The sequence below is a fragment of the Barbatula barbatula genome, assembly GCF_947034865.1.
Source record: "Barbatula barbatula genome assembly, chromosome: 22".
Taxonomy (NCBI): domain Eukaryota; kingdom Metazoa; phylum Chordata; class Actinopteri; order Cypriniformes; family Nemacheilidae; genus Barbatula; species Barbatula barbatula.
In genome coordinates, this window is record NC_136785.1 from 10,202,428 (window position 1) to 10,228,364 (window position 25,937).

The window sequence follows — 25,937 nt, forward strand, 5'->3', positions numbered from 1 at the left end:
AATGACTTTATGTCACTCCTGAGATTTGGTTGGTTGAAATTCAACAGGCACTGGACTGAAATGACCATAATTCATCTAGAAATGCTGATTGAATAAAACTTTGTAATGGTTTACATTTACCTCTTAAAGGTCCAGTCTGTAATTTTTGGGATGATCTATTGATAGAAATGCAATATAATATACAAAGCTATGTCTTCAGAGGTGTATAAAGAGCTTACACAATGAAGCGTTATGTTTTCATTACCTTAGAATGAGCTTTTTCTATCTACAGACACCCCTACAGGTCCCCTTGCATATAATTCGCCATGTCCTGTCAGCCGTCGCAGTGTTTCAAAAGGGAGGGATGGAGTGAGTGGTTGGTTGCAATTCGCAACCTTGCCGCTAGATATTACTGATTGGACTTTATTATTTTCTGTGGCTGTATATACATATTAGATTTATATTGACATACTGTATTGACATTTGCTCATTTTTGAATTACTGAAGAAATACATCCATTCCTTCAAAAGATTCAGAAATTCATTCACATGTGGTGAATCAATAGTAAACCCCCAGACGAGAAAGACACCACACTTATCTGGAGTGCTTCAAGTATTTGTTGAATTGAGTAAAATTGACAGGCTTGTTAAATTGCTTTTGTTTGCTATGGGCAACAGCTCTTCTACTATAGAGCGGTGCAGAATTCCTTCTTCCTGTTACCAGTGTACACAGAAATAAGATGAAGTCGCTATTTTTAATTAGTCTCTCTCATTTAAAGAGAATTAAATCGAGCACTGGTGCATAGACAGCCTCCGCGTTCCCATAACTCTCCTCTGTCGCACTCCGGCTCTCGTGGAGGCGCAGGAATCCTAATCTTATCCATATTCATAAAATTCCGAACCGGTTTCGGATTCTAATTAAAGGCTAACGCCTCCGATGCGGCGGTGTTAGCAGTATCAGCATCAGGAATTGGAAGGCGAGTTTGGATATGATATCCACAGCTTCAGTGCTATAGAACATAACAGCTGGCTGTGCAATTACCAAACAGTAATTGCCTCTGGGTAATCTGAACAGTAAAGCCTCTTTGTGCTCAGCCGTGATTGGAGCAGACGTTAGAATACATTGACATCTCATTGCACTTTAAAATTTGATGGGATCTCACGGCGCACATGCAAATCATGACACGGATGTGCTTTTAAACATGCATCTATCGAAGACATCTGGAGGAACGTTACGAGACTTTCAGGCGACCCTCTGCACCCGCGTGATGTTTGACAAAGTGAGATGCGCGCCGCAGGGAACGTCGCATTGTGCGGCTGTGAATGAGCGAGCGGGCGTTCGTGTACGCCCTGTGACAGGTCTCGTCTCAGCCCAAACTGTTGCCGTTTGTCATAACTCACTTTTACGTTACGAATCAAAGCCTTGTCCTTTTGAATTCTACATTTGATCCATCTTATCACAAGGAGGCAGCCGCTTTCAAGACATAAAACCTTACATCTTTATCACAGAGACGACAACAAAACCAAACGTGCTAGCTGCAGCTTCCGGCTAATATCTAGACGCCCCGTTTTCACACGAAGTGCCTTCAGTTTCGACTCAGCAATGAAGGCCTGCTAATTGGATTATAAATCACAGCGGGCGAATGAAAGAGATGAATTACGGCACGGTTGATGTGTCGATGCAGCGATACGAGTCCGGAGCAGAGGGGCAGAATTATTGTTTGAGCAATAAGCCTCGATTTTGCAATAATGTTGGATTACATAAAAAGCTTGAGATGAGTGAGGCAGAGAAAGATAGGTCTGCGGCTCATTGTGCTATCTGTCTTTTTGAACAAATCTTCCTGCTTTTGGTTTAGTGACTTATCCATCCCGCTTTTTGCCCTGGTGACTATTCCTACCTTCCAAATCCGACTACAGCACGAGAAAATAGCATCTCAGTGTGGGTCGTGAAAGAGCATGTGATTGCTTCGACCTGCTGAACAAGTCTGTGTTTTAAGTATAAATGAGAGGAGCTACTGTGGCAGTTCAATAGTGGTGTAAGCTGGGTCAGTTTCATGAGAAAATAATTGTGCATCTAGGGGGCCCGGCGATGCTCTTGAGGTGAAGGGGTCCATGAAAGGTGAACTTTGATCAAAATGTAGCGCCGATGCCGATAGTCATTTCTTTCACTTTGCTCCTCTTGTCAGTTTTTGACGTTCATAAACGCAAACCACCTGACAAATGACCAATAGTGTGCAACTGAATGTTTCGTTTCCTTCACATATAAACCAGAGAAATAAATAATTCATCTCCTCCATTCTCTGAAATTGTAAAACAAACTATCGGGCTTTTTTCTCATACCACAAGAGCGGCGCTTTGAACTGTCATTCACGGGTGCAAATGTAAACGTTTCTGTGCTGCAGTATTGGATGAATGCTGTGCTTTATACCATATTGTATTCAATCCATAACGGGAGGAATTCGCTTAAAAACAGGTTGAAGACAATAAGTATCTTCTATTCAAGGATTTTCACCACACACACATGCACGCATTTGAGAAACTTAAATTCTGCACTTGCACACATGGTAACCTTGCCCTTTAGCAATGATAATAGGAAAATCTTCACTGCAGTACACCATATTAGACTCCCAACTAGCGTCTGGTTCACTAAAGAATTATGCAAATCAGATATTTGTGCATTAAATCAGTGCTTGAATGCAGTACACATGCTGAAATTCGTCATCTTGCAAGATGGTTCTGAGCCACGGATGCAACAACATCACCCCACCAATTCATGATAATATATGCATGGTTATTACAATTATAATATTTGACCATCATGACTTTAATATTGACTTATTTTGTCCTGTGTTGTGCTAGGTAGCACCATGATCCTGGAGGACAAACTGAAAAACAATATGACAAAAAAGCCTCTCTACATATCTGAATGAGCTCTGCCATGGTCGACACAAAATGAAGATTCATAAATAAAAAAAGGTTCTCATACATTTACCACCTGCTGTTTGTGGTTAATTTTGCCAAAAAAGAAAAATAGCCATCTTAGCTTATAACCAACCAGTTAACCCTTACAATAGGCATATATAATCGCTGTTGAACTTAACTTGTATCGGCAAAATTGCCACTTTAAAGGAAATTAAACATTTTTTAAATAATTAAACACTGCGTTGTCTACGTTGACAAGGTCTCTATAATACTTATATACACTAATTACATAAATAAAGGTGCTTAAATGCCAAAGAAGAACCATTTTTTGATTTCCTTAGTCAATTACGGCTCAGTTCTAGTTTTATTGCCTGTTTTTACTAAATCATGAGTAGTTTGCTAATGAAACAGATGCTGAAACACTACTTACTAAATCCAACACATAACACACCTAAATGTGTCTTCCTTGTGTAAGTGTTAATGTGTCTTAGTCAAGGTTGTGTTACAAAAAGGCAATTATTGTCTAATAGAATAGACGCTTTGAAAAAAATGCTAATGAGGAAGGGAGGGTGCGGGATGGGAGGCGGTGCTGCCACTCAGCTTCTGCTTCTGAATACAGATCAATACGGCCGAACGCCGCATGCAACCTGAATGCGATCAATAAGCAGCACACATATTTTACCACAAACTGAAATATAAAACACAACCTTGAACGTGTTGCAAGCCAAAGACCAAAGCAACATATCAATGCGCCTCAACCAAAAGATTGTCTTTCCTCGAAATCATTATGAACGTGCAGTTATTTTCCTCTCTCCTTCATTTCGCCCTACCCGGTTAAATCCGGTTAAACAAAGGTTGATGCCTCTTCTCAAGGTAAATTGAAGAGGTGCTATATAGTAGCAAAGTGGGTCTCAATAACAAGAGATTGAGGAAGTAAGCAGAGAATGAAAAAAACATGCACACGCTTGGCTAACTGCTCCGCGCCACCCTATCCCTCTGCCTCGCCCGCTCCCTTGATAAATAACAGACCAGGATTAGAATACAAAAAGAATCTTCCACAACAAACTCAATCTCACTTCTGCAGTCTCCAGTGGGATGTACAAACATTATGGAGCCTTCAGCGTCGTATACATGGAGAGGGAGGTGTTGCCGACTGGATGTAAGTCTGACAGTCTTCTGGAACATTTGAGCTATGCTTTTCGAGTGGGTACGGCACAACCTCTGCATAATCCAAATGGTGGACAAGCGGCTGAGTTGGAGATGTCCTGACCGGCGTTTATATTCCTCTCACATCCAAGCAAACATCCAAGCCTCAGAGCGGATGAAGGTCAATGGGAAAGTCTTCTCTCTGATAGCTTTTATCTGCACTCGGTTGATGCAAACCGAGAATTCACTTTTCCGTTTCACACCATATGCGGTTGTGTTAAGCACAGAGAGCTCTTATTATAGAAATCACAGCTCATTTGAGAACACAGGCTTTGTCATACCGCCTGTTAATGAATGAGCTACAGCAATGCTTTCCTCGGTCTGATTTCTCAGTCTACAAGGATATTATACAGAGCTTAGTAAATGCAGCTCGGCTGTGGAGGCCACTTTTCTTTAATGCTGATTAAGTCGGGTTATAGCGTATATGAAGGAAAACAGCCATGAATCAGTCAGCAATGTGTAAATCGTATGCATGTACAAGTGTGTGTGTGCATGTGTGGTTGATTCACATCAATGGGTCTGACATTGGTCAAGCAATAACCACTGAACAGCACAGATGCATGTGTGTAAAGAGGCCATTATTTAGTCATTGATTATGACCCAACTTAAGAAGCAGCCATGCACTAAAGTGTGAGATAACTTTACTGAGGGAAATAGAGCAAAGATTCTACACGCGTGAAAATGAAGGAATAAAAAACACACCTCAAGCAATTCAATCTTTTGAGCTCTCAGCCCTCGACTTCTCTTAAATTTAATTAACTCTGATAAATGCTTTGGGCTTTTAATTAAAGAAGAAAATGGGAAACCATTAATTTAAAAAAAGAATGGGTTAGCTATACAGCTTGGCTAACGTAACAAAAACAGTTAAAGCTTAAGTGTGCGCTTTTTTATGTTAAAATAGTTTCTTCTTTTTCAGGTGAATATACAGAGACAACTATATATACCAATTCTAAGATGACTTCGCTGGAACGCAACCACGGTCGCTCATAGGAGCTATCAAAACTTTCCCCTTTGCTGCTGAAAAAAACCAATAACCATCACAGAAATACTATGGTTTCCATTAAAATACCATTATGAACCCTTATTTGTTTCCATTAAAACCATTACAGGATTTATTTGAGTGTTGTGGGCATTATTCCAATAGGATTAATCTGGTAAACAACCAATAGTATCCATCACATACCAGTAGACACCATTATAGCTGCCATTTAACTAAAACCATTCCCATTATAACCATTAAATCCATACATTTTCTATTGTGTTTTGGGCTGGGCTCTCCCAGCAAACACACAATTACACACAAATTGCTGTGGATTTAATATATATATAATTATATTTGTATTAATTATTAATTGTTAAAAAAAACTATATTTCATTTGAAAAAGTACAGAAATGAAATTGCCTTCCCTGCTAAAAACCATTACAGAATTTCTAATCGTTTCCATTAAACCACCATTATGAACCATTAGCTTTTCCATTAAAACCATTTAAAAAAATCCTTTTTGTAGTGTATTCTGGGTTTATTCCAATGGGATTTAACATCCCAGCAATAGAATCCATCACATAGCAGTAGAACCTCTACAGTTTCCATTAAAGCCTGTACAAATCCCTTTAGAACAATTAAAACCATTATAACTTCTTTAATGGTTTCTTTTGATTTTTTTTCAGCGGGGATGTAATCAAGGATTAACGGAAGTGAAATTGTCTTCTTACAACAATGCTACAGCCCTCTAGCGTCTCACATTTCTGCGTTGTTACAGCGTTGCCAATGTTGCCAGAGGAATAATGTTATGAACGTGTCGCCAATGTTGTTACAACGTATGTGTTCGTTGGGCTGTTGTTTTTTCAGCAGTGTTGTCACAGCTGAAACATTGGCTCGTCCAGTGACGTGTGTTTATCCCCCAAATGTTTGGTAATTCTGTTGTTTGGTGCCGCTAGTGCCACTGAAATAACACAGTCCAGCTTTGTGACTGCGCTGTGAAACTTTCAATGTTTCCTATGAGGCCCGACTGGATTATCCACACATGAACACCAATATAACATAACAGTTCAAAAGCAGTTGACAAATAATTACGAGCCGCTTAAAGGGCAGGCGCTCACAGCTACTTGCTGCACTTTAATCACTTACTGAAAATCATTTTCCCAAAAACGACATGGAAAGAAAGAATCAGGCTGTTAATTACTGAAAATCTCAGCCGGAGCTAATTGACTAAAAGGTCAGGAGAGAAAAGAAGGTATCCATCAAGTGTCGAACGAGCCTGTAAATCCCTTCACAACTGCGTGTTTTCAACCTGTTTTATTTAAGAAAGCAACTCCGACCTTAATGGATCAATGCTGACGATTGCTTCGTAAGGAAAAGAGTGTAATGAGAGGGTCCATTGTTGCCAAACAAGCTTGAACAGGTTAATGCGCTACAGACATAAAGAGTTGGGTTCTTAATCACCCCGAGGGGACTTACGTTGACTTCTGCTCATTGTACATTATCCTGCTTTTCCTCGGCTCCATGTCAAACTAATTCATTTATCTTCCGTGAAAAGGCGTTAAAATCAATTTCATGATGGATTCTGCCCATTTACAGGTAGTGCAGTAGATCAGCGCCGGTTGAAATAACTCAGTAACCATTTTGATTACCATAAATGTGCCGCTAAACGAAAGTCAAGCGTCTGGCAGCGGTCGCTATATTTCACGATTCGACTGGTGGGAAATCCGTCTACCTGTTTTACGTCAGCCATTATGATCCGAAGACGTACTGACTGCTCAGCCAATCATATTTCATAGTCTAACAATACCATAAAATGACTCAAATAAAGACCTTAAATCTGGAAGCTGGGCTGTGAAAAGAGGGAAAAATAAACCAGAAAGACAAAAACGAGAAAAGGCCAAGGTGTGAAGTGAATCAAAAGGCTTGCTGACATATGCAGCTTGTCTCCAGGAGTGTCACTGGGGGTGTTTAATGGACAGCGTCCCCTCATTAGAGCGGAACTCCCACTGTTTAGCAGAGCAGGTGCTGGATCTGTACTGTTTATGGCTCAGCACAGCCCTGATGAGACGTTTCTTTCACAGAAAGCAGAGCTCCAGACATGACAGCTCAACTCCACTGCAAATGTTCCCTGTTCTCCAGAACGCTGCTAATTAAAACAAGCCCTTCACCTGTCAGACCGGAATGGGAATTTCCCAGCTGTTGGAGAGAGGTAGGGGCGGGGGGCATTGATTTGTGCGTTCAGGAGGATGAACAGCCCTCCTGCTGCTCCCTGAGTAGTCCTCTCGGGCGTAGCAACGCTTTTCGGGGTTTGTCAGCATTTTATTGCAAACTAATGAGAACTGGTGATCCCGGCCCGATGTGTCATCCGGAGAGCATCCATGTTTACGGATTCTTTAGGAGATGTGTACACTAAATATGGACTTACTTGACTGTTAGGTGAAAATTAAATATGATGGGTTGTTTCGATTCAAAATCTTGCATTGTGTCAACGGTTAGATAAAAATAGACACTTACTAGAGTAATTTATGATATATTTTATCCAACCATGGGTAAAAAAAAGAGTAGTGTGTTGTTTAAATACGAATAATAACTTTTTATTATTATAATCATTCAATATCTGCAAAAACTGATTAATAGATAATATTATACTATATAATATGGATATTGCACCCAAAATAAATGTAGCAAATTCTGCACAGTACCTCTCTCTGCTCAGTGAAACAAAAACATTGCCAAATAACAGAGGTAGCATTTGTTCTGGGCACTAGTTCAGTGTCTGTCTGCTCTGCATTCATTTCTCCCGTCTCCACACTGCGCCCTGCAAGTCACGTGACCAAGCACACTCGCCACCGCCACACAAGACAACTCGGTTTTTTTTCGCATAGAAAATGGCCATATATCTCTTAGAAGGCATGTCTTGTCACGTCCACGAATGCCCTTGTTTCTTTAATATAATCGCAACATTTTGCCGTCATGTAATCGCATAGCCTGACATTGTGTAATATAATATAAGTATAACCCAAATGTGATGTGTTACATAAACTATGCAAATATACAAAACAAAGAGGGGCAACAGGAAGTATTCAGCTCTAATAATCCAACATTAAGCCGAGCAAAACACAGGCATTAAAACCCATTAAAACTGTGACTCCTGAATGTAATTACTGCCATCGATTTGCAATTGACTGTGAATTCCAGCTATTAATTAAGCCCAAGTCTAGGTAAAAGCATGTATGGCCAGACAAACAATACCCAGCAGGCAAGGACAGAAAACCTGGCCGCTCATCGATTGGCTGGAAATGAAGCGATACATCTGTATGTCTTCACATGCGGGGTGTTTATGAGCTGGCGCTGGGCAGAACTGCTTTGTGATGTGAAACCTCTTCATTTTAAGGAAACAACCAATGTAAGCAGACATCTCATTTCTGGTATACTGAGAAAGCCCTGTTCCTGTAGCACGGATGGTAAAGCACGGCACTACCAACGCCAAGGTCAAAGTTCGATTCCAATGGCACACACACTGTAAAGCCTTAAGTGTCTGGATAAATGCGTCTGTCCTAAAAATGTAAATGTAAAAAATCTCCCTGACTGCCATAACGGCCGCCTAATATAACTCGAGATAGGAACACTTCAGGACAGAAGAACAAGCCCATTTGGAAGCCCACGCCATCCGTAGCAAAAGCATATGTTGCTCCCTCTGCTGTCTCTCTGCAGATGAGATGTAGGAGTGGGAACAACACTAATGAGAAAGAAGCTGAGACACTGAGGTTTGCATCTGAATGAAGCTTCCTATATACTCAGCAACCACTGGCTGAAATCTTCTGAGCTCCTACTGTGCAAGCAGCAATTAACACTACTCCTATTGGGCAAAGGGAACCAGCGGGGGGTTTCCACAGAACTGACAGCGGGTGGAGAGAAGATTGAAATTTTCCAGGAAGACGGTTACTCTGTTACACTACGTCAATGTCCGTCAGGGATGAGGAGAGAGGTGCGGTAATTTGTTAGTCTTAGAGATGAGACACAGTGTGCATTTCCAATCATTGCAAATTATTATTACTGTATGTGAAAACAAACAAATAGCGATTAATAACATTTAAAAAGTGTAATATAAAAAGTCTTATTGCTTTGGTAACACTTCATAAGGTTGTATTTGCTAACATTAGTTAATGCATTAGCTAACACAATTTTTCTCCAGAATTAAGTTCATGTTAATTTCAGCATTTATGAATCCATTCTTTAAATCAAGTTAACATTGACAACATTAGTAACTGCACAACGAACTAAAATGCATTTTTTTACATTACCTTATATTAACAAAGATTAATAAATGCTGAATACTACAGTGTCAGTTTATGTTAGCTAATGGATTAATTAAGTCAACCTTCCCCCGGTAGTCAATAATTTGATCCCTTAAAACTCATTTTAGCGAGCGAAAGAGCACGCCCACGATCGAGCTTGAGAGAAAGAGCACACCCATCAATCCCGTTTCACTCGGCTGACTGAAGTTTAGCTGTGTTTGTTTGCTCACTGCATTTTGGTGATGCATGTTATATAAACGGTGGATATAACGCAGGATTTGAAGATGGTTTGAAACTGATAGATCCCAGCACTAAAAGATGCAGGACATGAACCGCATGCGGTAGGTCAAACTAAGTCATACATCTGTGTTTGTTGGCAATCTGCGTGAATAATGTAAACAACGCAAACTTTTTGTGAATCAATACGATGATGTGTTGTGTCGCTCGTCTTTTTCCGGAAATAATCGTACAGCTGTATCCGTCCGTCTCTCTTTTAAATTTTATCAAACTAAATACTCTTCGAAGATACGAAGTACTCAATACTACTGTTTAGGTACTCAATATTAATATGAGATTGGCAGAAACTGTGTGTGTTAACTCAAGTACAGATACAACCTTATTGTTAAGTGTCATAATAGCTTTTTACGTATTTATTGAATGCCATCCTTCTGTCAAAATATATATAGTCCCCGACATAACACAACATCGGAATGCAGCAAAATCAATGAAGGCAGTGCTGCAGAGTGATTTAAAATGCAACAAGGTAAGGCTGTCATAGGCGTGCTTTACTGTAAATAAAGACTGACAATTGACCAATCAGCACCCAGGACCAGCTCTCCATCTATATAATAGAAAATATCAAATATTTCTTTCTGACACATATACAGTACGTTTATGTTTCAAAAACTATGGAGGGGGCCAGCACAAATATTGGCAAGGGAGGTACAAATCTAAACCGCTTGCACGGGAAGGTCAGTTTTTGATTCTAAAGACTGACTAGTTGATGATAAAATGGCCTGCTGTAATTCTATACTGAAGCCTGTAGCCTTGAGAACCACAACAACAAAACGGCCGAACGACTCCAGAGCTCGGCTGAAGGAAATGTACTGCGACGTGTCACGCATCTATCATGAAGGAACATTCATTCTGTGGTGCAAAACATGCTGTGCTTCACCGTACATAAGAGAGCTTTCTGCTGTCCTCACATGCATATGATGCTGTCCTCGGGGAGAAATGAGTCATTCTTTAAGTAATACCCTAAAGTGAATGCGATACTGCACCTTCCCAGTCCTCATCACCCTTAAAGGATTTTTTAAAGGATCACATCGTTTGAATACCACCTGAAAATCTGACATCATTTAAGTGCCACTTCTTCACAAAACACCTGCCACGGCTCCTTTCAGAACAAGATTGCCTTCGTTCGTCAGCATTATCATCTTTCCGAAGTCAGGTGTCTCTATGAGTCTGTTGAGCGGAGTAAAATAACTGCTTTTATCGGCCTTACGGATGCACTCTCCTGAAGTGGGGTTCGTTGGGATAGCAATAAAGTCTAGCCGCGGGTTAATGAATACTCTGGTCGTGCTGACGGTGGGGAATGGAGAAAGCCTGAGCGCGTTTAACCTATGCCATGCAAGGTGGCGTCTGTCCCAAACCTAATGTGCATCTCCACCGTGGAATTGGCACACGGCTGTTGGGCTGCCATTACTGCTTGAGACGGAAACCTGGCAGAGAGCTGGTTGCAAAGGCTGGCATATGCACTTCAGAAAATAAAGGATCGGACTGCAAATTGGAATATGGGACTGGAATATTTATAGGTAAATGATGTTGAGCGACACTGGCAAGGTGCATACAGGGTACCGCTGTGAAGTATGAGTAAAGGGTGGAGACTTGGAGTGTTCCCGCGTACACGTGAGCTCTCGCAGCAGGCCTCTTCTGCGTGGCTTCTTCCAGCACCATGTGTTCAGTTACTCGACAGTTGGCCCTGTCCCCCAGAGGACAATATGTTCACATAAGGCACTCCCTCTAAGAGGGTGCAGAGGAGGTTCACAGGAAGAGAAGGTTTACAAAGAACGAAAATATAGAATATTAATGAAATATAGAAAATAAATGATTGACTAGCTCATACAGAGAAGAGAGAACGATTTTGACCTTGTCTTTTTCTCAGGAGAACTGCTGGGACATGATTCAGTCTGCACTGCATTCGCTCACGCTGAGCCCAAGGCCCAATCGATTACGATCGAACTAGGTCACCCTCTCCTCCTGCCGAGATGGGGCTTGTGCGCTCCTCATCCGCTCCTTTCTCCATCTTTCTCTACTTTTCTCTCTCCCCCGTCCTATAAGTCTCCCTTGGCAGGCACGACGGGCTGCACCATGTCTCATTAAGCAACAGTGGACTTTATCTAGAGTTGGACATTAGGATATTACTGATCCAGAAGAGACTCTGGACAGCAGAAGAACAGCACAAGCAGTACATAGTTAAAGCTATATTGTATGTTTTTAAATAAAACATCCACACAATGTTCTGCGCCACAAGAAAATGTTACCCATCAAAAATATGCATTGGCTCAATGGCTAAAGTCTTAACTCTTAAAAAGGAAGTCATCTTTGCAGAAATGTTCAGTAAAAGAGGTGCTTAACCTTTTAAAAATTTGGACTGTCAGCCTCAGAAGGTTAAACACAGTATATGGGTAGCTGACAAATAAAATGTGTCTAGTGGTGTTTTATAAAAAAAACTATAAAAATGAATCTCTCTTATGCTATTTTATTTGATAAATTATAATATTAACAGTTTTATAATGTTATATTATAAAAAATATACTTTATTACATATATTTTTTTACTTTTCCCAAATATGTGTTCCAAATTTACTGTTGTGTTGCTCAAAAGTGAATATTAACTTGTTTTTACCTATTTCTTTAGTTTTATCCAAATAAATGTAAATAGGAACAATCATTTTTACCTAAACTTATACCTATAAATTGTAAATTCAGAACATTTTTAATAATTTTGAAATGGTCTTTTAATAATTTCCACAGCTGTATATGAAGCCTGCACATTCAACACAATAAAATATACGTTTATAAAATCAATAGCGCCATTTGAACTTTAATAAAACAAAAAACAATCCTCACACTATTTAAAAAAAATCCTGAATTAATAATGTTACATAATGAAAAGAGAGATTTAAAAATAATCAAGTAAAAAAGTTTTAAATGTAAAAATATTTCTTTCAAATTTTTGTGATGTGGAAATCCTAGCTGATTCAAAGAAAAAAATTGAATTAATGAGTTTTTGAGGAAAAGTGCAACGATTTGCCTTGAATGCTTCAAACGGAACTCCCGTCACTCCGAAGCGCACCGTATTCATAGAAAGTGCAGACTGCCGGTGGTTTGTTTGATATAAAGACATTTAGGTTGAAGTTGATTAAATAGGCAATCAGAGGATGAATTACAGAGCTCTGCAGATCAATTGCTGTAATCCTGATTTTCATAATGGGTATAAACATGTAAACAAAAACAGAGCTCTATCATTTCTGAAAGGATCAGTGCTGGTGCCAGAGCCCAATGGATTGCGGATATGTAATACCCCCAATTCAAAACAAACACGGGTCTCTGTGGCTCACTGACGTCTTCTGTCACTTTCCAAGACAACTTCTTTTCCTAGTCGCAGAATGGAATGATTAATTCATAAAATGCAGAACATGTCTCAGTAAGGCTGGTTAAAAAAAATCACCCCTCGCTTTTCTTCTCCATAATGCACAAACATGTGAAAGTAGAACATTCAACACAGACAATGTGCCAACGTTTGGACTTGAAAGAATAAAAAATCAACAGCTTTCATGCTTCAAAAAGTCTGCGAGAGCAGATGGGTGGAATCAGACAAACAGAAGGTTCTGTCAATCTGGAGTGACTGCGTCAGACACACACATGTAGTCTGAAGAGTGTTTGGATGAGTTTGAGTGTCCATTAGTCCAAGAGCACTGAAGCAATGTATGTTTGCTGTGTGTATGTGTGGAAGACGGGCACTCTGGCTGGCAATGTGTTGGCCACGGGGTCTGTAAGAGAGAGATTAGAGAGCCCAGGCTACACTCATGCATTTATATTCCCCACCACCCCTCTCCTCAATTCAAGTGGAATCACACTAGAAACAGGTAGCGCTCGTCTTCCAGTTAGAACTTGGTAAGCGCCTGCCAAACGCATTACGAAAGGCAAAGCATTCAAGAGAAAATGAAAAAAAAATCACTTTGCAGTGTTATGGAAGATTGACTGCAACATTTGTGTTACACACGTCATTTGGGTTAACATTAACTGGCCCCTGTCAGCTGTAATGTTTGAATTATTTGTTGTGTGCACGTGAGGGAGTCTGTTTGCCCGCTGGATGCCACTTCTGCAATCATCCATATTATTAATGTTACTTTACTGTCAACTCCAGGCGTCGGCCCTCAGCGTGACAACTCTCGAATGCATTTGTGAAGAGAGCCGTGCGGGGAAACCTATTCTGCTCACGCTGTGCTGCTGGATAACGTGTGCATTGCATTTTTTTAAACAGCAGTAAGAATTGCACACAAAGGCAGATGATAGGCGCTATCCGTCATCGTTCCTGCCTTTTTGGACTCCACGTTTCATAGATATTGTCTGGAGGAAGCTGTTATTATTTCATTGTAAGACATAAAATATTACATTTTACAATGAAAGAGACATTCCGTTTCCGCCAAGCAGGCTGTCTCACTGACAAAACTCGGGGCGTTGTAAAAATAGTTCCAACAGCAGCCTGACAGGCAAACCGGGATGTGTTTCTAGGGCTCATGTTTCATTTTCTCTTGCCCTGTATCTAGCGAAGAAAAGGCCACTCGGAGCGCAAGCATTCGAAGTGCTTTAACCCTTCTGAGGTATTTCTGCCCATAACTGCATTTACAGTTCAAATCATATTATGTATCAAACTTTTTATCACGCTAAAGAAGGGTCATGACTCCTTCAAGATGCCCACCCACACATGTCTCCACAACATACCGAACCGTAGGAGATAAATTATTTCGGAGTTGTATTCAGCAGCAGTCCAAGGACGGCTTTGATTAAGTCTTTGACTGACAGCTGAAGGTAATGTAGGATGGAGTGTGTGTGATAAGAAACAAACATGAGTAGCCTCTGTATGACTCTGATCTGAAACATCTTAGATCTAGTGTTAGATCTACAGAGATGTTATGACCTCATGTCGATTTGACAGTTCAACAATAATAATAAAGTAATTTTGACAAATGGGTAGTTGACAAATATACTGTACATGTGGTGTGACAGCAAAAATGTAAAAAACAAACTTACAATGAAGATAAATCTCTCTTATGCTATTTTATGTTATAAATGTACATTAAGTCATTTAGCAGACGCTTTTATCTAAAGCGACTTACAGATGCAGTAAAGAATAGAAGCAATTGAAACAACATAAGTACAACAAAAGCATAGGTGCAGTAAAACTGGTCTCATATACCCTACCACAGTATGCAAAGCTATGGATTTTTCGAGGATAGAAAGAGTAGAAACGAAATAGAAGTCAGTACTGATCGGTCAGGTATGGACGAAAGAGATGTGTTTTTAGCCGATTCTTAAAGATGGCTTCAGAATCAATTGATCTTGTAGCAGCGGGCAGATCATTCCACAAATGTGGAACAGATCCAGTGATTTTTCCATTTTTGGGATGGTATTACTCTTCGTTTGCAGAGCGTAGGGATCTGGCGGGTACATAAGTCTGTATTATAGCGAGTGAAGATATGAGTGGGCCGGTGTCTTGTAGGCTAAGAGCAGAGCCTTGAATTTATGCGAGCGACTATATGAAGCCAATGTAACTTAATGAAGAGAGGAGTGACGTGTGCTCTCTTCGGTTATTGAAGGCCACTCTTGCCGCTGCATTCTGGATCATCAGTAGAGGTTTGGTTGTTTAAGCTTGGAGTCCATCCGGTAACGCATTGCAATAGTCCAGCATGGACAGGAAATGTCAAATTTTCCTAATGTTGTAGAGGATGATTCTACAGGGCCAGGTGGTGCTGGCAGATCTGAGAAGTTTAGCTGATCATCGATTACCACTCCCAGGTTTCTGGCCGTTCTGGAAGGTGTGATGTTTGATGAGCCTAGTTAAATGGAGAGGCAGTCGGATCGGATCGTCAGGCTGAAATGACAAGTGAAAATAGAAAAGAGCAACGGTCCAAGCACTGTGCCCTGAGGCACCCCTGTATTGAGATGTTGGGACTCACAGACCTTGCCTCTCCAGGATAATCTAAATGACCTACCTGAGAGGTAAGACTTGAACAATTGCACCATTCCAGAGACACCCATAGCCTTGAGGGTCGACAGGAGGATGTGGTGGTTAACGGTGTCAAAAGCAGCAGATAGATCCAGTAAGATGAGTACAGATGATTTAGAGGCTGCACTTGCCAGTATCAGGGCTTCAAGGACTGAGAGCAGAGCAGTCTCTGTGGAAGGACCGCTCTTGAAACCAGACTGGTTAAATATTTATAATATTACAGTTTGTTTTCTAAATATTTATTGTCAAACCACAGGACACGTGTACGGTATATCTGTCAACTACCCAAATACAGAATCAGTTTTTTGTGGGTACAGCGCAATGTTGCATACATTTTCATCTGTTCTGCCACGTACATCTGCTATTAATGCTATTTAAACAAACAGAAAACTTTCACAAATATATTTTTTTCATTCCTTAATAAGGAAATGAATGCTTTATTTCATTGCCATCCCTGAAACCTTGGATGTCCAGACAAGCTGTTTTTTATTAAATGGAAAAAGACTGTACTTTTAAATGATTAAATACTGTAAGATAGAACTTTTGATACTTTAATTGGTTAGATATTTGCAAAACCCATTGACAAACTATTTATAAAAATAGAAAATAATGAAATATGGAGATGGTTTTAGAAAGACAGTAGCGATATGTAACTTACTAAAATTAAAAGTAGCTATCCTTTGGCTGTTTTCGAATGTTTTTGGGGGTGTTTAACAATGGATGTTCATGTTTCAACATTACACACTAAGTAAAGTTTGACAAATGGCATCACAGGGAATGACGCCTTTAAGATAATTACATATTTCTTATTTGAATCCGAAAATTATAAACCAGCCACCAACCTTGCCAAAACATGTTTGTATGAACTTATCATTTAAGACTAATAGAATTTCTAGATCACGGTGTTATAGCTAAAAGATTTTGGCAGTGAGAGTACAAATCTGAACTGCAGGCACGACGGAGCCAGCAGAAAATATCCTTATTGTTGAGGCCTGCATTTGTCTCAGTGTTTCTCCAGCATGTGGCCTCCCTCACCCACGCTTTTTTCCACTAAGCAGCGAGTACAAGGCAAATCTGAAGGTATGGGCACCTGATTTGTTTTCTCTTGCAAATCATGACAGATGGATATCAGCAAACTATCCATCAAAATCCCAGATTCCTTCATAGCCAAGTGTGGACTTCTGATAGATCTCACCCCACACGCTGGGTATACGTGATTGCTAAATTAATCGACCCACGCATCTCCACCAATTAATCCTTCCGTCTCGCATTGCCAACGGTCTGCAGGTCCCTCGTTAAAAGCGGCTCCTCACCTCCTCTCTCATCCGTTTCTCATTATGGACAAGCTCTTCTCTCTCACTTTCTCTCTCCATTGCAGCGGCTGCCACCCTGGAGGCTGATTGCAGCTGTACTTCTCTACGCAGCGCACTGCGAAAAGGCACTTTGGTATGCTACTCGTTACAGGCCGTCCTTCCATCGCTCTCCTGCCTGACTCAGATGTCCCCACCCGTCCAGAGCAGGAAGCTGAGCCAGGGAGAGAGAGAGCTATGCTCGGGGAGGGGGACAGATTGTACTGTGATCACATCCAAATATGAGTGAAGAATACCAGGCTGGCCTGGGAGAAGTGCCGCTCTGTTCAACCTAATAGAATGTCCATGTTGTGTTGTGTCTGTGTTCCCAGAGAGGAGTCAGTGACCAGAAAAAAGTCTCAAGGCGGAAATCTGACAAGCGTGTGGCTTGGAAGTATAAAAATATCACACACCAAAAAAGAGAGATGCTTTTTATAATGCTTGAGCAGAATTTTCTAATTCTTGGATTTTTTTAAGACATCTAAGATCAGCTTCTTGAAAGCAAACATCATGCTGGGTTTAGCTCCAATCTAAAGCAAAACACCCCTGCACAACATAATTAAAGTGAGGATAATCAGGATTAGTTGGAAATTACATGCAGGTGTGTATGAGCTAGAGTCTCAGCAGGACTGCAGCCCTCCAGGAGCCTATAAACACGATATGTGTGCTTTTAAACTGCGTAACCATTTCAATTCATATATTGCTTTGGTCTACCTATTTTACAAAACCTTTGTCACCAAGAAACACAAGTCAAGCAGTTAAGATTTAAAAATGTCCCCCTCTCCACCTCTCAGACCAATTACATCCCTGTGTTCATGTCATCCATTTGCCGGCCCGAGGCGAAGTGAGAATCTTATTAAGGTTGATTCCCACATGTTGTTCGTGACGTGTCTCCATCCTACCCGGGTTACATCGCAGTTAAATCGCAGCAGTCGCTAAACTGCAGTGGAAAGAGGTTGTGCCGCTCAGCCTGCCACCGTTGAACGTATGGCAGTTAATGCAACCTGACAGCCCGGACTGGGGTTAGACCAACCCAGGTACATCTGGGGCTTGTAGGAACAGCTTGGAATAGAGGAAATAGCACTCCAGGGAAAACACAGAACATAAGAGAAATATAGTGAAGGAGAGGGAAAAGAAAGAGAGAGGCAGAAAAGAGAGAGTGGCGCTGAGATTGTGTCTTGAGTTAACATTTCCTTATCTTGACAGGAGCTGTCCAATGGTGTGGTGCTGAAACGAGTCACATGGTCACCAGAGCCATTCCAAATCCCATTTATAGTGCTCATAAAAAGAAAGTGAGGAAAGCTGAGGAATGTCCAATGAAGGAAGATTTGATTTAATGTTACCTGCTCCCTGTCTCGTAGAAAACCCTCACCGCACATATGATCCATGTATGTCTACTAACCGTGGGTCAAAACCTGAAACATTTCAGAATAGCATTTACTGTATGTTTAAACCCAATTTTGAGATAAACTCAAAATGCTTAGTGATTAACACTGTGACATTAAAATGTAGAGGCAATTATCCTGAGCTACAAAGCGGCCGTGTTTCAAATAATCACAAACGACTACAGTGGAACCCGGATCCTCGACTCGAATACCAGATGACCAGCGAGAATCAAACAGGATAAATGAATCTCCATGAAGATCATAAGACTGTTGAGTTTGCAGACCATCTGATCTCGTCCTAGCGCAAGGAGCACCAGCCCTTGGAGCACGTAGATAAAAAGGAGATGTATGAAATAATAATGCCGCCCATAAAATATGCAACGGTAATGCGTGAGAGCTGACATGTAGAAACGGGGCTGCGAGTGCGGCTGGAAACGGTGACTGCATTAGTCACAGCGCTTGTAGGTTCCACCTGGCTCTCCCAATGCATTCTGGGAGAACTGCCATTGCCTGAAGAGAAATGCATTAAAATAAAATGAGCCTCTAGCTCTTTGTTGAGCAACAATGCTTGCAGTGAGCCGTGATTCCTTTCAATATTGCTAATGTGGTGGATTGAGATTTGGAGAGATTTTTCCATGTCTGATTTTAGACTAGGGTGGTCTGCAGGGCAATCCACATCACATTACACGGTGGCTGCGCTAAAGCAATAGTCCTAATCATCGTATAGGGAAAGCACATACTGTAAGGAATGTTTAAAGGGATAGATCACCTAAACATGATAATTCTTTCATCATTTACTCAAACTCTTCTCATTTTAAACAATTCTTGTTACAAAGACTTTCTTTCTTCTACAGAACACAAGAGAAGATATTTCAAAGAATGTTGGAAACCGAGCAAAGGCGGTACCAATTGACTTGTATTGGTTTTGTGTCCATACAATAGAGGTCAATGGGTACCAATGTTGTTTGGTTACCAACATTCGTCAAAATACCTTCTTTTGTGTTCTGCACAAGAAAAATCTGACAGGTTTGATTTTGATTTCAAATGTTCACTATCCCTTTAACAGAAGCGGTCTCTTATTTCTCGTGTACTGTAAATAATAGTGAACTGACTTTTGGAAACTCTCTTTTTCTCTCAGGGAATTAATAATATCTTGAGTGTACAGTAGATTTAATTTGCATATTAGCTGGTACAGTGGCTGAGAAAACAGAGACCTTTGAATATAAGTGGAGTGTAAATAAATGCAAATGTATAAAGTTTCATGTTTATAAGGTTGTGCTTTCTGCTCATTTTTTAAAAAAATAAGAAAATCTCTCTACTACTAATTGCATTTTTTATATGCTTAATGTAAATGTATGTGCTTGTGTTTACAGTAAAGTAGGGTTTCAAAGGTCTGATTATATTGCTTCCAGGATTCTTTTAAAAATCATGGCGATAGATCATAGGGTTCCACACAAAGTTGTGTTGAGTTTACTATTGCTTTACACTCAAATGTTTTTGCAGGCAAAATATTTAAGTGTAATTAAAATATGTTACTTTTTGAACAACTAAAAATATTAATTATCAAAAGATTTAAAAAGCATTTTCACAAGTGCTTTTGCACCCACTACATCATGCATATTCATATGTTGAATTCTTTTCTAACATGCTTTTTGCCATTTATTTATATGCTATATTTTTTCTGACCCATTTTAGCAAATAAACAGACTTTAAAAGTGACATCCCCCTCCTCTTTTTTTCTGGCTAATAGAGACAGCAGAGTGAACCGAGATCCATTTGTGCAGCGGCAAGGTACTAAGAGCATAGCTCACCTGTTCTCTAATACTGCCATGAAGCTCTTACTCTCTCTCTCTCTCTCTCTCTGTGTTTTAACTTAGTGCAGTGTTCCAAAGGCAGGTATGTAGCCCCCAGGAAACTAATGTGTGCGTGTGTGATTGAGAGACACACTCTGTTGGAGGCACGTATAGTCCTGATGACTCAGAGACCGCTCTGCACCAGAACAAAACACAAAGAACAGGAAAAAGAATAAGAGCGAGAGCGAGAAAGACAGTGAGAGGGCCAGCAGACATTGTTAGACGGAGAAAAGGTCTGTGTCCAGAGGTGTGCCTACCTCTCTTTGCGATGAAAACCCACAGACCGTGAAAAAAGGAACAGAAGCGGTTAAGTGCCGGTTGTGGTTTGATGGCTCTAAAAAACTGTGTAGACATTTGGAAAGCAAGTCAAAGGGGAACTGCAAACATTCTGATACACAGTAAGGAGGGAATTATCTAGGAACGAATTTTGCTGATAGGGATGTTTATTTGCACACGCCGCCTCCGTCGATTAAGAGCTCTGTTTACTCAAATAATTATGCAAACTAGTTGACACCTTAAGCCACAACATCTACAATTGACTCAGGTCAGTTCTGAGTGCTAATGTAGGGTGTAGAGGAATGTACAATCTGACGGGAATGTACAGCAACAGTTCATAACACAAACTGATTTGGAAACTCCACTCTGCACCGATTAGAAAAGTGAACTGTTTAAGTTTATCAAGTGGTGTATAGCGGACCAATTAAGTATTTAAAAATGAATAAGACATTTTAAATAAATAAAAATGAAATAAACGCAATAACATGAAAACAAAAAAACGAATATATATATATCAACTTATTTTGTATTACATTTTTTCTTTTATATATAAAATATTAGGCTATTTAAATATTGAATCATTTACATTTATTTTCTGTGATAATTTTTATACTTATGTATTTAAATATTTCAATTTTCTTTTATATTTATGTCTCTTCTTTAATATTCCTGGTTTGGAAAACTTGTATGTAGGATATTTCCGGAATAAAATAATTTCTGGAAAGACGCTGTTATGATTTTAATAAAGCAAAATTAATAAAACGTTGTTTTAATGCTACTAAATCGTGAGTAACATTAAATATTTGAATGTTTTTGTAAACTTTTAATGTTACAAAATCCAGACGTTACTTCCAGGTTTGGGAAATCTCCTTAATCCGAGGAGTTCTGAAGCACAGCATCAGTAACCCATAGACAGGGAGTGATTAATGCATTCACTCCTACTTGTTTAAAATAAAATCATTTTCACGTCACAATGTACAGAAGAAATTGCTGAACAAGCTGACACAACCGAGCACTCCTGGCTGAAAGACGTCCTATAAAACATGAGTGTATCAACAATGCTGTGACAGATACCAGCAGCTATTAAGATTGAATAAAAACAAATGTGTGATGCTAATAGTATCACAGATGTCTACATACAAATTTGGGATGTTTCTTTGCGCTTGACTGGTGCCATTTCACCCAGCAGCCAAACACTGCATATTCATAAAGTTTTTTATTCATGATAAGACAGTGAATAAAACAACATAAATTACTGTTAAAAAGTGGTGGGGGATAGATTCGAACCACTATCAATCCACCACAGCGCTATCATGCCGCGCACATCCACCGCCGCACCACGACTCCTTAGTTCAAGACTTCAGACTACCAAAACTGACTCGAAGTGTTGTGCTGCCTTCACACAGCAACATGTGCCAGCGCTTCTATATAAAGCTTGTCATTATGTCGCCTTCACTGTCACATGAGAATCAAGCTGCGCTAAATGTATGCAGAGCGGCCTGCACAGCAGAGGCACAAACACACACTGATAATACATGCAGAGCAGATTTCCTCAGCAGAGAGAGAGAGAGAGAAGCTGAGCTCTTAAACACGCGCTTCCGAGGAACCCTGCTTTCCTTTTTTAGGAATCTCACGCAACACAACGCTGCACCTCATCACAGGTTTGCCCAGACTCAACGGTGTGTGAGAACTTGAAACAGACACCTGCACACACTGTGTTATTTTTAGGTTGGGTATTACAGGTGCTTTGTTTACATGGATGTACAGCTTTCTAATGCTAATGCGAATCAGAATATGGGCTGTTATGAGGTATGATGCGAGGAAATTCACTTTAGAGACAAAATTCAGTGCTTGGCCCTTTCCATAAATACACTTTGTGGTCTCTATTGAGTCTATAGTTTGACAAAATGCAACCCGCATTAAATATGAGGGAAAAAAAGAAGAAAAAAAGAAATCTCTAGTCCTTGAAGTTGACGATCAGCATTTTCCGAAGGTTAAGCACCATCGTTCAATGACCAAAGACTGCATTTTTCAAGAGTTTCACGTCCTACTTTGCGCTCTATTCATGGAACGTGGCCGATCGTTCAGAGGAGGGGAGGATAGATTGCTGTCTATACAGAGGCTGGGTGAATAGGTTCTGCGTCAGCACAGAAGCACTACCTAATCAAAGCACAAGCCTAGAAGAATTTTTTTTATCGCTTGGCAACAAAACACGAAAGCACATTTACCATACAAAGCCCCTGTCATCGCGGATAGAAAGACAACGCTACAATCACCAAGCACATCTTAGCGGAAGAAATATTGGACAACGTCATGTTTAAAGACACTAGCAGATGCCTCTCGCTTCACTGCATTTAACACAAATGCTTGTCCTCAGGGAAGCGGTTTCCAACTGTATTATTATTATTCCACCAGTTGTTATATTGAATCGTCCAATAGTGCCGGATTTGTTTTATGCGTGCTTCACAAGCTGCGCTGAAAGTTTGAGGAGTGAATTTAAAACAGAATTAAGATATACAGTACATTGTAGATATTTCCTTAAAGAATTTCCTAAAGAATTCGGTCCTCATTTACTCACTCACTTGTCATTTCTAACCTGTATGAATTTCTTTCTTCTGCAGAACGCAAAAGAAGATATTTTAAACACTGTTGGTAACCGCACATTGGTTTTGTGTCCATACAGTAGAAGTGAATGGGTACCGTCATCGTTCGGTCACCAACATTCTTCAAAATATATTCTTCTGTGCCTACTCTGCAGAAGAAAGAAAGTCATGCAAGTACGAAATGAGAAGTTTATGAGTAAATGACTAAAACTTTCATTTCTGGGTGAACTATCCCTTTAAAGAACCAAAATAAAGTCAAAATAATTGCAGAAAGAGATCTGTTTTAATCAAACTAATGATTTACCCAATAAAGTCTCTAAAGGGCTTTCATATCTAAAACTGTGAAAACTAATTTTTAACCCTGGGTAAACATAATCCTGGATTATCTCTTTTCGCACTGTTCACAGAGTTAATCATTAATCCCGGTTATTCAAAATTTCACACCATACATTTGCAAACCCTGCTCCGTGTGCTACTTTGCATATTTATGAGGTCAATTGCACTGACTGGACATATAACATTCATATTTGCATATTAATGTGGTCTATAACACTGATGAATATAGCTCGCGTCAGACATTTTAATAACTACTTCTCCATCTGTAGAAACGAGACCGCTGGCTGATTTGAGTCCTCGTAAACATGCAAAAACAAATAACATGCTCTCTGGAGACAACAGTTAATGCTATGCTGTCACGACTCAACATTTCTCTTAGACGCTTAAGTTTTGGAGACATTACTAAACGCATGCATATTTAACGAGGTAAGCGGCATGTGATTGGTCTTGTGTCTTTCAACAATGTATATCTAATATCTGAGGAATTCATAAAAAATAGATTTTTAAGGGGATGCTCTAAAAAATCTATGTAAATAAGAATAGCATAGGATACAAATGCTTATTTAAGTGACAACTAGTAAACCAAGACTGAATTTTCTGAGGCCAAAATTTCCTCTTGGGTAAAGGACATGGACATCAATATTTCAGTAGAGGTCCTTCAATAATAATGACGCTATTTCTCTTTTAACTGTGACGATAGGAACAGGCCTTGAGGCACAAAGGGGCTAAAGGGCCTGTCTCTGGACTCTGAGGTATTTCTAAACGCCTTTGAAACACAAACAGCATCCGCGCTGAACCCACGGGCTGCCGACCGCATCCTCTGCGGAATTAGAAATGGAAAAGAACTCTTGCTCCTTCAGGTGGGAACCGTCTCCACAGCAACCAGAGTATCCAGGAGGAAAGCAAGAAAAAAACGTATTCAGTCCAGATCTGACAAAAGAACGGACCCACAACAAGTTCCTTGTGAACGGTTGTTATTTGGCTGTCACATCACAGTTTAAACACCTGTAGCACACCCATCTCCCTACAGAACACGTACAATTTGGGGCTTATATGTTGGAGTATGTCAAAGCATTTATTGGCGTGAGGTAAAAACGTAGAGTATATCCACACAGTGTACAGTATAATGGAAACAGGTCTTATCTGGCTCCCTAATGGTTGCTAGGTTACAAACTAGGACATGGCTTGACACATAGGCATGGGGGGTGTTACCACTGATTTCATCAAAGTCTATCTCTCGCATCTGTGAGATCGGCACAAGGTTTTTAACTTTAACCAATTTACCAATCAGGCGAGCGTGAAGAGAGAACGCTAACCGCGAGCATCTTAATTCACTAAGCAAGAGGGCTTTAATTTGTGATGGTGACAGTTTTCTCCGACCATCTCTGCTGAGACATAAAAGCGCTTTCTATTTTTTGTGGTTGCTGCTGGCATCAGCTAAGATCATAAAGCTTTGCATCGCTGCAGATTTGCCCGGGCAATTTTAATCAGCTGTGCTGTGTGTTATCCACCGCATTCATTCTGGCACAAGACCTCAACGGTTTACACATCTGAAACACCAGACCTTAAAATGGTTGACGATCTGTTGAAAAGTATTCACACCTGAATTTTTGTATCTGTATTGCGGCACAGCTCAGCACTGTGTGTTTAACAGATTTTTCCATTAACACAGAGAGCTTGTGATGACTAAAGATGAATAAACTAATGCAGCTGTGCCATGAAGGATCCATATTTACTGCAAGTCTTTTTAGAGGGACCGATCCGGTTACTGTGATTATTACAAACTCTCAAAGACACTAGCTATGTTTATATCCACAGATTTTCATGCACATTTTGGAATGCTGCATAACAATTCTAGATGGAGATGCAAAGATACACATATCATTCTCTACTCTGCATATCATTTTTTTATTTGAAAAGAAATGTGTAATAATTACGACGGACACACATTTACCAAATAAATTCATTGATGCATATTAAAATATCTTTGACTTTGTGGTCAAGTGGACTAACAAGTGGTCCATTCTCAGTGCAGAGCATCTGTTCAGAAATACTTTAGCCATAGTCTGTTGTGAAAGTGATTTGGTATAATCTCCCATTCCTAAAGAAAAGACATCCACTTCCGAAAACCATGTTTATTTTCTTTCATCTGTGCAATCTGGCGCCCAAGTAATTGATCATTTACAGCAGTATATTATATATATAAAAAAGATAACCTACAGGTCTCCTATTGTAGAAACTCGAGAATATGTTTAGTGCCAGGAAGCTATGACTTTGGTCTCTTTGACCCACTGGATGGAAACAGTGCTTTGTACGTAAATGTTTTATGCAATATTCCAATTTTGCGCATATGTTTACTACTACAAAGCTACTGTGAACATATTTTTTTTTATATTTGAAAGAGAGCCAACTGCTAATCCATTCAGAACTGTCCATGTTTCTAAAAGTGCCGGAT

At 40.0% G+C, this 25,937-nt stretch overlaps 1 protein-coding gene across 2 annotated transcripts in view; it reads right to left on the reverse strand.

The window, feature by feature from the left end:
• The window catches only part of nrxn2a (neurexin 2a), a 265,411-nt gene that overhangs the window by 56,300 nt on the left and 183,174 nt on the right, over window positions 1-25,937 (reverse strand). The gene's annotated exons all lie outside the window — the stretch shown is intronic.